Below are 17035 nucleotides of genomic sequence, written 5' to 3' on the forward strand. Positions count from 1 at the left end.
GAGACACACTTGGCCTGACACATCTTAACTCGGGCCTTGAGTGGTTTATTGCCCAACCTGGATGCAAAACTAAAGACGGCACAAATGGACTTCCTAAGCTCTTGCTTCTTGGTGGCGATCAATGGTTCCAACACATTTTGGTATCAATCATTCGCATTTATAAAGCGCGCTACTCACCCATAAAGGGTCTCAAGGCGCTGGGGGGGGGGGTCAGTGCTCGAAGAGCCAGGTCTTGAGCTGCCTTCTGAAGGAGAGGTGTTCAGGTATGGCGCGAAGGTGGCTGGGCAGAGAGTTCCAGGTCTTCGCTGCCAGGAAAGAGAAGGATCTTCCTCTGGCGGTGGCTTTGCGGATGCGGGGTACGGCTGCCAGGGCCTGTCCGGCGGATCGTAGGGTGCGCGGAGGAGTGTAGAAGGAGACGCGGTTGTTGATGAGTTTGGGTCCGAGGTTGTGAAGGGCTTTGTGTGCGTGGGTGAGGAGTCGGAAGGTGATCCTCTTGTTGACGGGGAGCCAATGGAGTTTTTTCAGGTGTCCTGAGATGTGGTGGTGGCGAGGGATGTCCAGGATGAGTCTTGCGGCAGCGTTCTGGATCCGTTGGAGTTTCCTCAGTAGCTTGGTGGTGATGCCCGCGTACAGGGTGTTCCCGTAGTCCAAGCGACTGGTGACGAGGGCGTGGGTGACGGTCTTCCTGGTGTCGGTGGGGATCCAGCGGAAGATCTTGCGGAGCATGCGTAGGGTGTTGAAGCATGCCGAGGTCACCGAGTTCACCTGTCTGGTCATGGTGAGGGATGAGTCCAGGATGAAGCCGAGGTTGCGCGCGTGGTCGGTGGGTTGGGGAGTGCTGCCTAGGGCGGGGGGCCACCAGGAGTCGTCCCAAGCGGTGGGAGTGGGGCCGAGGATGAGGACCTCCGTCTTGTCGGCGTTCAGTTTCAGGCGGCTGTCTGTCATCCAGTTCGCCACTTCCTTCATTCCTTCATGTAATCTGGTCCTGGCTGAGGTGGGGTTGTTTGTGAGGGATAAGATGAGCTGGGTGTCGTCGGCGTATGATATTAGGTCGAGTCCGTGTTTGCGTGCGATGTTCGCCAGGGGGGTCATGTAGATGTTGAAGAGAGTGGGGCTGAGGGAGGATCCTTGAGGTACGCCGCAGATGATCTCCGTGGCTGTGGATCTGAAGGGGGGCAGGCGGACTCTCTGAGTCCTTCCGGAGAGGAAGGAGATGATCCATTCGAGGGCCTTGCCTCTGATGCCGGCGTTGCTGAGGCGTCGTATCAGGGTGCGGTGGCAGACCGTGTCGAAGGCTGCGGAGAGGTCCAGGAGTATGAGGGCCACGGTCTCACCCTTGTCGGTCAGGGCTCTGATGTCGTCCGTGGCTGCGATGAGGGCGGTTTCGGTGCTGTGGTTGGTCCTGAAAACGAACTGTGTGGGGTCGAGGGAGTCGTTGGTTTCCAGGGCGTTGGTGAGTTGAGTGTTGACAATTTTCTCAATCACTTTGGCGTGGAACGGCAGGAGAGAGATTGGCCGGAAGTTTTTGAGTTCGGTGGGGTCTGCTGTGGGTTTCTTTAAGAGGGCGTTGAGCTCTGCGTGTTTCCAGCTCTCCGGGAAGGTGGCGGTGGTGAGGGAGGCGTTGATGACATCTCGGAGGTGCGGTGCGATGATGTCGTCGGCTTTGTTGTAGATGTGGTGCGGGCAGGGGTCCGATGGGGATCCGGAGTGGATCGAGTTCATGACGTGGGTGGTCTCCTCGGTTGTGGTTGGGCTCCAGGTGAGGATGGTGGTGATGTCGGTAGCGGGTTCCGGGGGGGGGTTCGCGTCGGTGGTCGGGAAGCTGTTGTATATGTCGGTGATCTTGTGGTGGAAGAAGGTCGCGAGGGAGTCGCAGAGGTCCTGTGATGGAGGGATGGAGTTGTTCTCTGCGTCCGGGTTGGAGAGCTCTTTGACGATGCCAAATAGTTCCTTGCTGTTGTGGGCGTTGTTGTCAAGTCTGTTCCGGTAGGCTGTTTTTCGTGTGGCGCGGAGGTGTTGGTGGTGTTGGCGGGTGGCGTCCTTGAGAGCTGACATGTTCTCTTCGGTCTGGTTGAGGCGCCACGTCTTCTCGTGGGCGCGGCATTCTTTCTTGGAGTCCTTGAGGTCGGGGGTGAACCAGGAGTTTTTCTTGTGGTTGTTGGTGCTGGCTTGAGTTTTCAGGGGGGCCAGGAGGTTGGCGCAGTCGGAGATCCAGTTGGTGAGGTTGTTGGCGGCTTCGTTTGGGTCGGTGGTGCTGGTGGGTCGGTTCTGGGAGAGGGTTGATGCGAGCTGATCCGTGGTGATACGATTCCAGTGTCTTCTTGGTGGTTGCTGGGTGTGGTGGTGCACAGTGGTCTTCTTGAAGATGAAGTGGACGCAGCTGTGGTCCGACCAGGTGAGTTCGGTGGTGTGGCTGAAGGTGATGTGTTTGCTGGAGGAGAAGATGGGGTCGAGCGTGTGTCCGGCGTAGTGGGTGGGGGTGTTGACTAGCTGATTCAGTCCCAGGTTGGCGAGGTTGTCCAGTAAGGCGGTGGTGTTGTTGTCGGTGAGGTTCTCCAGGTGGAAGTTGAGGTCTCCTAGGAGGATGTAGTCGGTGGACGAGAGTGCGTGAGGGTTGACGAAATCTGCGATGTCTTCGCTGAACTTGGTGCGGGGTCCTGGTGGTCTGTACATGAGGGTGCCTCTGAGGGTGGTCTTGGGGTCGCTGTGGATCGTGAAGTGGAGATGTTCGGCGTCGGGGAGTGAGTTGTCGGTGTCGGTTGAGATGCGGATGGAGTTTTTGTGTGCGATGGCGATGCCTCCTCCGATGCGGTTGGTGCGGTCTTTCCGGATGATTTTGTAGCCGTCGGGGATGGCTATGGCGATGTCGGGTGCTGAGGAGGGATTCATCCAGGTCTCGGTGAGGAAGGCGATGTCCGGGTTTGTAGAGTTGAGGAGGTTCCACAGTTCGATGGCGTGCCTGTGGACGGATCGGGTGTTGACCAGGATGCAGTGGAGATAGCTTCCGGGGGGGGTCGTTCTTGGCGGGAGCGGTGCTGGTCCGTAGGCAGGTGAAGTGACAGTTGCTGCAGGTGAAGGGTCCGTGGGTCCGTTTGGGGTGGGCGCGGTGGCAGCCCGGAGTGCGGCCGGGGTTGAGGTTGACGAGGGTGGCGGAGTCGTAGGTCAGGCGGGGGGCGCGGGGGCCAGGGGTTCGGGCGCTGTGCGCGGTCCAGGAGCGGACGGGCGCAGACGGGCTTGCCTTAGGCGCGGCCTCGCAGCGGCCGCCATTTAAGGGGTAGCCGGGGAGGCGGGGTCAGCTGGGAGGCGGGAGGAGGGCGGGTAGGGGGAAAAAAGCGGCAAAAAGCGGCGGGAAAAAGGCTCCGAAGGCGAGGAGGCCTAGAAAAATGACAAAGTGCCTAAAAGGAGCAGAAAGCAGGAAAAAACGAGGGGGAGACGGCGGGAGGGCAAGGGGGGCGGCACTCAGAAGATGCAGGCACTCGGGGATACAGAAGGAAAAAAAGGGAGCGCGATCACACAGCACAGGCACTCGGGGATACAGAAGGAAAAAAGGGGAGCGCGATCACACAGCACAGGCACTCGGGGATACAGAAGGAAAAAAGGGGAGCACGAACGCAGACAAACGTCAACACAGACACTCGGGGCACAGTCAGCGATGCAGGCAAAAGAGAAGGCAGAACAGGGGATCTAGATCTGGTGGCGCTGTGAGGACAGGGGAGCGACCTACCCTGGTATCAAATAAAAACCCCAGATAAGGAAAAATCTTGACTTTTGCTAATATGTGATGATTCATGGTGAAGGCCTTAGTTCTAGTTGACTGAGGCCCCACCACCATGATGTATGATTTGGTGAGGTTGACAGAGAGATCTGCATTGGCAGCATTTAAGGCTTGTTCCAACCCTTTTATATAAAGGGAAAATAGAAATGGGGCAAGGATGCACCCTTGTTGGACCCCACAACTCATTTTAAAGCTATTGGTGCAGGCAGAGTTGTTTGAATATCTATCTGTTGCGGTGGTATTTACATGACGGTCTTGTAGAAAATAAAATATGTTAGGGTTCTCCCAGGCCCCAAAAGCATTTTTCACAGCCTATCACACGCTGCTATAAGGTCCATGAAGGCCAGGTGAACTGATACAGAATGGTCAATATTGTATTTGTTAATCATTATATAAAGGTTCATTTATTGGTCAGTGTAGATTTATCCACCTGAAAACCATATTGGGAGTCTGAGATAATGTTATTTTCAAATGCCAACTTCAAAGCCTATCTTCTGAGTTAATCTCCAACGCTACAACCCTAGACGATATTTGAGCCACCATAGATAGTTTGAAAATCGTTTTTAATGCAGTTAAAGAAGCAGTCTCCCAATTGAACACAAGGTTAACAGATCTCCTGGTAGTCAATACAATTTATAATTCATCAGGCTTCTGACTATCCCACTTGATGCAGGGAACTTTTTAACTGTCGTCCAAGCTTAGTCAATTATGAAGGCATCACCTCAGGTGCTGTGGCACTGGGAAAAGAGATCCGCTCTTCCAATCGCTTGCTTTCCCCTGATCCAGGGATAAAACATGTGGTAACCGATTTGGCCTTATAGGCGCTCGAGTTGAGAAAATCATGACAACCGAAAATTATCAGGAAAGCAATAAAGTTAATACATCTAACCCTGGCCTTACCAGAGTTTCATCCAATTCTATCCAGTATACATATAGTATGTCTGAACCTAATAGCCAATACATTGGAAGTACCACACACACACAACAGAACAATTTACCTTTAACTGTCACAAAAGTTCTGCTCCTTCCATTTAAGTCACTAAGGAACCCCTTATATATATGTTGAATATACCAAAGTTAAGGGAAGGTCAAAGAGAAAACACTGAATCATTAATAAATAACGTGACCCATTGGATACGTTCCTGGTGCCACTGTTTCTCCCTAATCCACTCAGATATCATCTGTGCACCGTGTTTAACCACCTGTAATGCTAATCTTCATGCCATTAAGCTAATCTTGAGAGATTCTGAATCAGTGGTTGGGTTATGGTTCCGAATGCTCATACCGGTCTGTCCTTATCTCTTTGAATCAATGCATGCCCAGTAACTCAGTCACAATCATCTCTCCTGATCCTTCCAGCGCATTGGGTTTGGTTAATAAGAATAGTTAAGTGATAATTAAAATAAAAACCCCGGCACTGGAGGATGAGAAGTGAAGGAAAGGGCGATCACGGAGGTGTTTCTACCACATTACAAATATATATATATGAGGAGGTGGCAGCTGTACCCCAAGATAAGTTGGAACAATATTTTGAGACACTTGGGCTGCCAAAATTATCGAATCCACGAGTAAGTGCTCTGACAGATAACATTTAGCAGGCTGAGGAGCTCAATGCTCTTTAAAAGATGGTGAATGCAAAATCCATGGGGTCTGATGGTATAGCATCGGAAATTTACAAAATATTTCTAAAGGAACTCCTTCCTTTTTTTAACAAGACTGTTCAATCAAATCAGTGAGGAGATAGAAGTCCCAAGTTCATTTAAAGAATCTATAATAACTATTTTTCTAAAAAAAGACTAAAGTGCAACAGATGCCATTTCGTATTGCCCTATGAGTCTGCTAAATGCAAACTATACGTCATTTTTGAAAATCTGGACTGATAGAGTTGTTTTAGGAGCTCCTGAGTTTATACATAGAGGTCAGAGTGACTGTCTACCCCAAAGATCGAAGGCATCCAATACACAGTTTTTAATGCAAGCAACAGATTATTTAGGTTCAATAAGCAGAAAATGTCACTTTTAATGATGGATGTGGAAAAAGCATTTCATTTGGTAAATTAGCCGGCCCTGTTTTTATAATGTAGAGGCTTGGGTTTCCAGCCCAATTTTTAAGTATGCTGAAGAATGTATATTTGGAGGCAGAGGTGTAGGTTATTATCAACTTTAAAGAGGCAGAGTCAGGTTCAATCGTGGCACCCGACAGGGATGCCCTTTCTCCCTGATTCTTTTTACATTTTTTATAGAGCCATTATCGATCAGGATTTTTATCAATGATCTGAATATGCCCACTCTGGAATGAATGTCAAAAATAAAACTGTGCGCTGATGACATTATATTATACTTAAAGGAGGAAAGTGGGGAATATACAGCGACTAACGAAATTAAGGGTTTTACCAAAGTTGGAGGTTATAAGAGGAATGAGGTAAAAACTGAATTTTTATTATTTAATGGGTCTACATCAGATCTTCCAGTTAGTTTACATGCATTACCTCAACACCCCATCAGCTATCTAGGAATTGGTGTTAAAAACAATTTTTCGGAACTTTCCCAACTGAACTTCGAGGCAACTTTCAACAAGATTAAAGCGCTACCGGAAAGCTGGACTCGCTCACCACTTACGTTGATTGGGAGGGTTGCCTTAATCAAAAATGTGATACTGCCACTGCTTTTATTCCTTTTTATAGACCTCCCTTTACTGAAACCTACCTCATCATTTAAAGAACCTGATGTTATTTTTGAATGTTTTTATGGCAGAATAAGACGTCTACGGTAAAGAAGGCAGTATTAGAATTGGAGGTTGAGCAAGGGGTACTGGCATTTCCTCACATTAGGACCCATTACCAGGCAGCCCTTCCAGACAATCTGATCCAGCTTTCAATATCAGTTATGGGGTTTGATTGCTTCTTTTTAAACCTTATGGTCAGAGAAAGTCAGATTAAATTGCCGACGTTTTTAAGGGTGGTGAGGTTACCGAAAAAATCTAGATTCAAGACGTCAGGAGTGTGAGAGTAGCGCCTCCGGGTATTTGTACGTATTGTGATGTTCCAAATTGTCCTGTGTATACCCGGCTACAGGATGGTGAAATCTGGGGATTGACTGTAACGAAGCAAATGATACACTAATGGGAGGATAAGGAGTTGACTAAACTGGGGGATTTTTAAAGTGGTACAAATGTAATAACAAGTAATCCAGTTGGTTGGGAGCAATGGATTGGGTCGCCAGCTCACTCCTAGAAAAATAAGGAGTTTCTTGAAGATAAACTATCAGGAAAAGAAGGCGTACACCTGTGCGTTGATTAACTCTCTGGAGTGGGAAACTGGTATAGGTTTTTGCGAAAAAATTCCAGCCAAGTAATAGTACCACATTTTTTGGACAGAGTGCATGGAGGGACTGGATGTAAATTAACAATAGATGAATGGCAGTATATATCGGAGCTAGGGCATAAATCTCTAAGGTTTGCCAATTATAAGAGGATGGCAATTTTTTCCAGATGGCTAGCATTTTATACACCATATCGACTCCACAAAATGCAATAAACTCAACTTAATCAATGTTTTCTGTGTGACGCATTTGATGGAGGCGACTGGGGACACATCTTCACAAGCCCTATGTTACACCAAGTTTGGGCTGAGTTGCTCTCTGAAATTTCTAAAACAATACAGGTAAAGGTATCTTCCAACCTTACATTTGCCTTATTTGGTTCCTCCCTTTCAGTGGGAAGGATTAGCAGGTATTCGCAATGATACTTTTCAATATCCATTGCAGTAGCACGCTCATTCATTTTACAAAACTGGAGCTCAACCAAGGTGCCCACTGTTAAGATACTGGAGGGAAAAAACTGATGAGGACTGTAAATCTGTAAGGAAGCTTATGCAAGAAGAGTGGGGGCACTGCAGAGCTTCCTGACAATGTGGGTGTACTAGATATTTCTAGATTTCTCTCCTCTTCTCCAATCGGAGAATGATTTCATTAGTGAAATAAAGTGCTGATGCTTTGCCAAAACGGTGCTTGGGTCAATGGTGCACAATTTCCTATATCTGCCTAGAACCCCGTTGGCGTGATCTCGCAAATGAAAAATAAGTTATTTAACAATTACATTTTACCCATACAGACCCACTTTATATGTTTGAGTGGTTTTGCCAACGGAAGGAGGTCTGGGATCTTTTCAGCCTAACCTGCACCTCTCCTATGAGAATTTATCTTAATTATTGAATTAGGTTCCAAATGTGAGATGTTCTAATGCACTTTAACAGCACAAATGCACTTTAAATATCAGGTATATGTTGTGAACAGGGAAGCTGCTGAATAAATTAGCGAGATTTGTCATACATCTATGCACTTTAATATAATTGGGGAAAGGCAAACTAAATCAGTGAGATTTGTTATGCACCTATGCACTTTAATACATCTGAGGAAAGGTTATCAATCTGTAAATCCATAAGTACTCTTTATCAGCACAAATGCATTTTAAATATCAGATAGATGTTGGGAATTGGAAGATTGGTGAATAAATCAGTGTTATATGGGATGCATTTATGCACTTTAACTTGTTTGCCGAAAGCTGGTCAACAGGAGAGGTCAAAGCTGAACTTCAGCGGCAATGAAGCCATATCATCATCTGCTCTATTAATAATGTGTGTTGCACTTTACTGTACTTTATAGCTTTTTCTGCTATGTCCAACAATGCAAAATATTCTTCTTTGCAATTTTTTTCTTTGTGATATTGCTTCGCTTTGTTTTGTTTTTATGCTGCTCAGTAAAAAATGTAAAGAAAAAGAGTCAAGTGATCATACGAGGTCGGATTTGTGGTGAATCCATTTTAGTTCCCCACTGGGCAAAGGAGATATCTTAAGCCATCGGCTGGCAAGCCTGTTGCCCTTTTTACCTAGTAACCTTTTATCTACCTAGCATGCTCTTTTTATCCTCTTTATTTCATTATTTCATTTAGCACTTTGCAATTGTTTACATTTTATAAGAAATGTTTTGTTTTTCATTATCAGTGCCTATCTGAGAAGACGTCATTATCAGCGTCATTATCTGTGATGAACGTAGGTATTGTCATCATATCCCTTTCTTCCTTATGTTGACAGGAACATAATGCACACTTGTTAGACATTGTTTATGTAATTGCCAACACAAGGCTGCATACATAATCAGTTGTTTAGGTACATACCTGCATCAGGGATGCTACACGAGCTGTACACATGGACAAGGTCATTAGAGGGGTTCCTTCCAGATGCCATCTGTGCTGCACGTCACCTTGCTGCAGAATTCAACCTTTGTGTCGCCTCGGAGTCTGACCTAGAGACCTTATTCCAAGCTAATGAGGGCTGGCGGGGCGCTTCCCCTGGACATGGTACTGGCAGGTTAGGGTTTATCACACCTAGCTGTCCTTAGTGTAGAGATTAGGCTTTCTTGGTTAGTAATTTCATAATTTATGTTTATTACAATATGTTTGGGATTTTCATATTCACAAATCTCGTCTTCATGATTTTGCTTTTATTATTGCTCATTATCCTAATCATTGTAATTCATGCATTTTACCACAGACTGTAGGCTTTTCAATAAATATATTGAAAACTTTCCTGCATCTCCTTCATTGCCTATATGTGTATGAGACTTACTGCTAACAAGAGTAAAAGGGTAACTTCCATTCCACCATGACTCCCTGAGAAGTTGCATCTAGAGTCCATGCATAAGGCTGCCAGAAACCACCTTCACTGTCTGAGTTTGGTGAAGTACTGCTTGTGAGGCAGGTGGGTTGGGCCGACAGTTGGGACTGTGGGAGCGACTCAGTCGCCTACAAACAAAAGTGCTGCCGCCCCTTAACCAGCAGCCTCGCTAAAGAGCGAGAGTCTAACTACGACATGACACCACCTACATTTGTGTTTTGCCACTACTTTACAGATATCCTGAGTATCTATGTTTCACACACAGCAGGTACCTTAAGTACCATTATACGGAGACGTTGTGGTTTTAGGGTTAATCCTCCTCAGCTGAATAGGGAATACCTATCTGGTATAGGTTGTTCAAACTTGAACTTTGACATGGATTTTCCACATCTGGTGTTCCTTCTCTGTACCCATTATTCAACATGGCTAACACCATAGACATTCTGGCAAATGTCAGACACGCAGTAACACAACATCTAGTAGCCGATGGTTTAACAGATGAGGGCAGGGATGTCACGTTTATTGTGTAAGCTCATGAAGCTTACTAAACAGAACATTTTATTCCTGGGGCACCTTTCCTGAAGAGGATGCTACAACATATACATTTCACACATATGACATAGCGAACATATCACAATGGTACCAAGCTTGTCAATATCTAGAGAGACCGCTTTCTTTTCAAGAACATCAAAACTGGTTCAATGGCGCCCTTCCACATTGAATACAACACATGAGATTAGGTCCCTTAAGTAATGACGGACCAATGTAGCCCATGTTTGCCATGTACACACCACATCCTGGAGTACTAATCATGCAGGAAGCTGATCTGCGCAACCTTTACAGTAAGCTAGTAGCAAAATACAGACAAATCATTCAGTCTGTAATGCAAACTTTGAACACTACCCCAGCGTGGACAACACCAGCTGGACACCAGTTAGGCATTACTGGGATTAAACCACTAATAGTGCATTCTATTGTGCGCAAGGCACCCTTGGAACATGAGAAAATTCCTTTCTGGATAGCACAAAAAACTAACCAGCTGACGCAGTGTTTCCCCATCCGGGACCCCATTATAAACATAGAATTCTTAAAATGTATTGCCATCCAGCATGGTTTCCTCAGTGGACAACTGCACCACATGGGGTACAGTCTATGCTTCAATTTATACTACCACTCATGGTACCCCGACACTTGCCAACTTAACGGATGTGTTAAAATAAATTCAAAATGAGCATGGGGCTGTGCCAGCCCTGGATTTGGGGATTAAACTGATGTGCAACTTCGACACAGTATCCTCAATAATACTCAGTAACATTAAAGGGTAAGTAGTACTGTTGGCCACACGCCAGCGGCTCCGGGAGATTCCACAGTTGGAACAGCAACGTCAACTACCAAAAATTATTTCAGAAAAGTATTCTAGTATACAACGGGATAATTTGGGAGTCAAGCCGAAAAAACTAGAAATTCAAAGTACCACCTCTAAGGACGTTAGTAAACAAGCACAAGAGTGTTCCATAAATGCTGGGATAAAGAAAAACGAATTAAAGACAGAAGTCAGAGAGCAGGCTCTCCACATCCGGAGAGCTCCAAAAGGAGATATAATCTCAGAAGTAGAGAAACTTTAAAGGCAGATATCCTGATACACCTCCCTCTTGTTCCTTCCAGGGTATGCCAGATAAACGGAGTGAAAGAGTGGGACGGTCAGAGCAATGCACTGACTGCATGAAGCAGAGAAAAGACTCACAGTGTTTCTCAGACAAGAAAGAGGACAAATGTCCCCAACAGAAGCCCCAGTTTAAATAGAAAAAGGTGGCTGCAATAACATTTAAACATGCCAGCAACTTTGAGGACCAAGATATGGGCACAGACTCTACTAGACAGCTCAGCAGAGGTCACGATGTGTCGCCAGTGTCTGAATGATCATCTGGATGTGACAGCACCTACCGACTTTCTTGTAATCGAGACTATGGATTGGCACGTCTTCCCACCCAACAGGGTTTATGATTTAAATATCCAAATTGAGGGAGACATAGAGTACACTATTAGTGTAATGTTGTAAGAAGAACTCAATTATGATATCCTATTGGCAGAAAAAGACTGGCCACCGAGTATGTCCGCAAGCTCCCACCTGGGGAAGATGTCATTTTGCCTTCTCGCTCAGATCTTGTTCCAGATGCAGTAAAGGAAGCCTATGCTGTTGACTGGGATTTGGCCTAGGCACCCGCGTTGTACCACTACCATGTAGGATGGGACAAGGATTCCCCCTACCATGTAGTACCTATTAGAGCTACACTTCTGACTCAACCTCAATATCCAGTCAAGCGCGAGGCTAGAGCCCCAGTGAGGGAAATCCTCACTCAACTGGAGTACAAGGCAGAAATAGAGCCCTGTGTCTCTGCAATGAATGTTCCCCATTGCAAAACCAGACCATTCATATGTAATAGCCTTAGATTATAGACACCTAAACAACTGCATTCACACATACACAATATAAAATGCACACAGCACCGCACTAATTAACAACAGAGGGCCAGATTTAATAGAAAATGCTGGTGAATGGTGAGGCGCCAAATTTGGCAGCAATACGCACCTTCATTTTCAAAACGCAAGGAGGTGCCGTATTTAAAAGAATACGGGGCACCCCTGTGTTTCCCCCTGCGCTGCCGATACATTTGCTGCTGTGCGTCAACGCAGCCACCCTTGCACCATAGTGCAAGGATGGCTGCGTTGAGGGGGAAATTGTTTTTGTGCAGGAAGGATCACCTTCCTGCACAAAAACAATCTTAAATGACGATTTGCTCTTTCCATATGTATTGCAGAATGCAGCAAACATAGAAAGAGCAAAAAAACCGAGGAGAAATTAAACTATTTCTCCTCGTTGCTCCATGATAACGCTACCTCTGGGGTGGCATTAGATTTTGAAGCGACACGGTACCCATAGCATACAAATCACATTTGTACTCAAACACAGAACAACATTTTGCACCCACAGAAAAAATTCTGATTGCCATACATATTGCTGTCATTAAGGAGAGGTCACTTGCACAAGGGAAACGCATTATTGTTGTTAACCCGGTGCCGGCCTTAGAGGCTGTCACCAAAACAAGCGTTCCTAATGCTAAAATATTACATCCACATTGGATTCAATGGGCAACCTCCCTGGCTGCCACTGATGTCGACCAAAACATCAAACACAAGAATTTCTTCAATGAGAACAAGAGCACCCCGCATCTACTAACATCTTGCCACTTGACAGATACCAAACTGTCATTTACACTGATGGCTAGGCACAACCATTTGTAGGTACAAAACATCAATATTCAGCCACTTGCGCAGCAGTGAGCGGAGTGATGAGGGAAAGTGTATCGCACCATCAACATACCTACAAGCAGTCCCTGGTGCAATGCACACCACAGCTGACTTAGCTTAAAGCTTTCATCTTGCCACTGGAAAATACGGATCCAGAACAGCTCACATTGATTGCGTGTGATTTGTATTAGTGTTCAGTCCTGTAATGATTATCTCAATCATTGGCAGTTAACTGTGTTCAGAGACTCAAAGGAGAGCACCATAAAACTCAGAAGCCTGTGGGGAAGGGTAGCTGATCTAAAGGATAAGCTACCAGATGTTCATGTAGTACATACACTGGGCCGTCAATGTGTAGGAGTACATGTTGTAGGAAGCTGCCAAATCCACAGTAGTTACCTCTTCTGTTGCTGCAGTGATTCGTTCTCAAACGAGATTGGATAATGAGATTCAGACTACTGTGAAAGCTTGAAGGTAGGTCTCTTCCAAAAGTATACCCTGCAAAATATTCCTACTGTATCAGTGCACAGAATATTGCCTTTGCGACAGTTCCTGGGGAGGGAGATTGAGTGATCCAACCAAGACCAGAGATTAGATCTCATCAAAGCAACAGATGATGGTATCACATCTGCTGATGCTGGTGTGGCAGCCACAATATCACTTTTACAGAAACACTTCTAGTGGCCAGGTCTATACAAACAGACCAAGCAATATGTCCTTTGCTGTGACATTTGCCAGCAAATGAAGGGCTCTAACGTCAAAAGCCCACCACAGACATCCCTCTTAGTGTCCAATAGGCCACTAAAATGTGTTTACCTGGACCATTGTGTTCCCTTCCACCATAATAGTGCATACAAATAAATCTTAGTCGCTTGATTCTTGTTCTAGATTCCTGTGGTTATGGCCACAGTATTGTCTGATGCTCTAATTGTTATTGAAGACTTACTGGTCCTTATCGTTACATATGTGGTTGCAGCATTCCACTCAGACCAGGGCCCTGCTTTTGCCTCTAGGGCATTCAGGGACACCATGAGAATGATGGGTGTTGAACTCCATTAATCTTCCTCATATCATCCTGAGGGTAATTCTGTTGTGGAAAGGAAGAATTGTGACCAAAAGCAGTCCTTAACAGCAAGAGTATTAGGTTCAGGATGCAGTTGGCTTCATCACCTATATGAGGTCCAGTGAACACTGAATAATCTGGCAAGATGGTCCTTGGGGGTACACACTCCTTCTGAGGTTTTCTTTGGGATTCCTATGTATGTCCCAGATGCATAAGGCTCTGGTTAAAATTCACTATTTGTGGTTTGCGAGGCCCAAATACCGAATCGCAATTTGCATTTTAGCAAATTGCGATTCGGTAATTGAAAATCGCAAATTGCGAGAACGCACACCTGGTGGAGCCTGATGACATCACGTGCAGGAAGTGAGTCATCCCAGGCAGTTTGCAGGTGCCACAACTAAACCAGCACTCAGGGAGAGTCAGCCCAGCCACACTGAGCAAGTCTCTAAAGAAGGCAGCACAGCAGAACCAACATGGACACCTCTGCCCAGGGAAAGGAGAAGGGAGAAAGGAAGCACAAGCTGAAGTTTAGTAATCAAGAGCTGGAAGTGCTCACAGAGGAGGTGGTCAGGAGCCATGACCGGTTGTTTGGCAAAAGCTCACTCCAGGTGCCTGAGAGTGAAAAACGCAGACTCTTGGCAGATATCCAGACAAAGATCTGCGCTGTTGGAGTGGCGCAGCGCTCTGTTGAAGAAATCAAGAAGAGGTGGTACGACCTGCAGTCCCGTGCAAAGGAGAGGGTGGCAAGACAACTGCAAGAGGCCAGGAGCACAGTAGGCGGACCACCCACAGAGACACCCTCAACCCCGATAGAAGACCTAGTGGAGTCCACACTCCTCCCAGAAGCGGTCAGTGGGGTCACTGACATTGACACACCCAGCACACCAAGTACAAGTAAAGGTAAGTGCAATATTGAAATGTAACCCCATATGTGTATGCACAAAACCCCCTTAGGAATTAGCAAGTCATTTGAAACATTGTGAGAAGTAGTCCATTCCACATCTTAGAAGCAGCACAACAATGCCTTATGGGAGTGGTAGTCCACAACCCAGAGCTGAAAGTAACACATACAATGTAATGAGCAGAGCGACACACAGAAGAACACAACACCCACAACATAGTGATGAGAAGTAACTGTACCTTTATTACCATTGTGTGACCTTCATTGTAACATACATACCTGACATGCTGCATATTGTCATTGCAGGTGGCCCAGGCCCTGCAGCTACAGCATGTGCCATTGCAGGGTAGACAGACACCCATCCTGCTTCAGACTCCAATATGAGTGAGTCACAGAACTTTGCGCCACTCCGACGAAGGCCTAGGGCACTGCCACTGCCAGAACTGAGTCAAGACTCTGATGAGCAGCAGGAAGACTCACTAACACCGTCCCCAACTGGCATATGAACTCAGATGCAATGAGCCTCGTTCACAGCAGAGCACAGCACCCCACAGGATGCCTACATTTGCAGGCGAACAGGCTTTTGAGACAGGTGAGGAAACATCGTTATTTGGTGGCCTGAAATCAGCTACGTTAAAGCAGCAGCGCCTGCAAAATAAAAAAATCACGGCATTAAAAAGGCAGATGCAGCAACATAATGCAAACATGGGGGGCCTGCATCGCCAGCTGGAGTGTCTCAATGCCAACAATGAACAGCTGCATGAGGGACAGGTCCAAGCATCGCAGGATACGAGGGATCTGACTACTGCTGTGAGGGAACTGTGTCAGGAGCTGCGCCACGACAGGGTGAGCCAGCGCAGGCAGGAGCGACGCTTCATGAGCATGTTTGGAGGTTTCTGTCGCTCTGTGACTAGGCTGGCAAATTCAACAGCCCTAATATCACGTTGTGCTGTGGCGGAACAGGTTGAGGCACCACGTAGCAGCAGGGATGTGGCCCAAGGACTGGTACAGATCACGAATGTGATTGACAATATAATGGGTAACCGGTCAGCCACACCTAGTGAACTTGAACTGGGGGACACGGGGGACAAATCAAGCCTCAGCAGCCTGGCTGTGCCCACAATGGACACCAGACATCGCAGTGCCAGGCACAACACTGCCACAGTGGCAGACACTCGAGGTGCCAGTGAGGCAACTGCGCACTCGAGTGGCGAGCGTGGCCGAAAGAAGTGAGTGCAGTGGCCACAGGGGACTGTATATACTTCTGGCATGAGGACACTATGAAGGAATAATGCTTTACTGTTAACTGCTTTTGTTTTTTGTCACAATTACTTTTGTTGGTACTCGTGGAACTCATATTACCTGACATTAAGGTAACAAATTTACTTACTACAGGTACATTTGTCTGTGGATTTGTGTTGTTAATACTTACATCTGAAATGGTTGTGTGTGATGTCAGAATACCTTTGCCTGCCCTCTGCTGCACTGGTTCTGTGTGCTGGCTGTAGGGGTGGTATGGGATCATCATCCTCATCTGATTCAGACTCAGATATTTCCACAGGTATGCCCTTGGTGGTAGCTATATTGTGCAAGATTGCACAAGTAGCCACTATTCTACATGTTGTCTCTGGGCTGTACTGTAGTGCCCCTCCACTTTTGTGGAGGCACCGGAAGCAACTCTTCAGCAGGCCAAAGGTGCGCTCCACCACATTGCGGGTCGCCCTGTGTGCTGCATTGTATCTCCGTTCAGCAGGTGTATTTGGATTTAGGTAGGACGTAATCAGGTAGGTACGCACTGCGTAGGCACTGTCGCCTGGAAGGAACAGAGGGTATAATGAGTAACTGAGCCATCTGACGTCACACTGCCATCAATGCACCAGTGTACAGAGGGACAATACCTAGCAGATATCCTTCACCAAACTCCCCAGCTAGCTGTCTTGTGTGAACGCCGCTGTGGCGAAAGATGTATGAATCATGGGTGCTCCCTGGGTACCTGGCCACGAGATCAGTTATGATGTATGAGGCATTGCATATCACCTGTATATGGTACACATACTCTGTGGCTGATGGTGGACAGATTGCAACATGTGTCCCATCTATGGCACCTAGGACATAGGGGAACTGTGCTATCTGGTAGAAATCTATTTTTGTCTGCTGTATTTCCTGTGGGGTGTGGGGGAATCTGATGTACTGGTGTATTCTGCTCAGCATGGCATTGATAAATGCATTCAAAAATCTAGAGAGGGTACTCTGTGAGACCCCACCAGCTGCTGCTATGACCCCTTGATAGCTCCCTGAGGCAAGTAGGTGGAGGGAGCA

This window comes from Pleurodeles waltl, chromosome 9 (assembly GCF_031143425.1).
Source record: "Pleurodeles waltl isolate 20211129_DDA chromosome 9, aPleWal1.hap1.20221129, whole genome shotgun sequence".
Lineage (NCBI taxonomy): Eukaryota > Metazoa > Chordata > Amphibia > Caudata > Salamandridae > Pleurodeles > Pleurodeles waltl.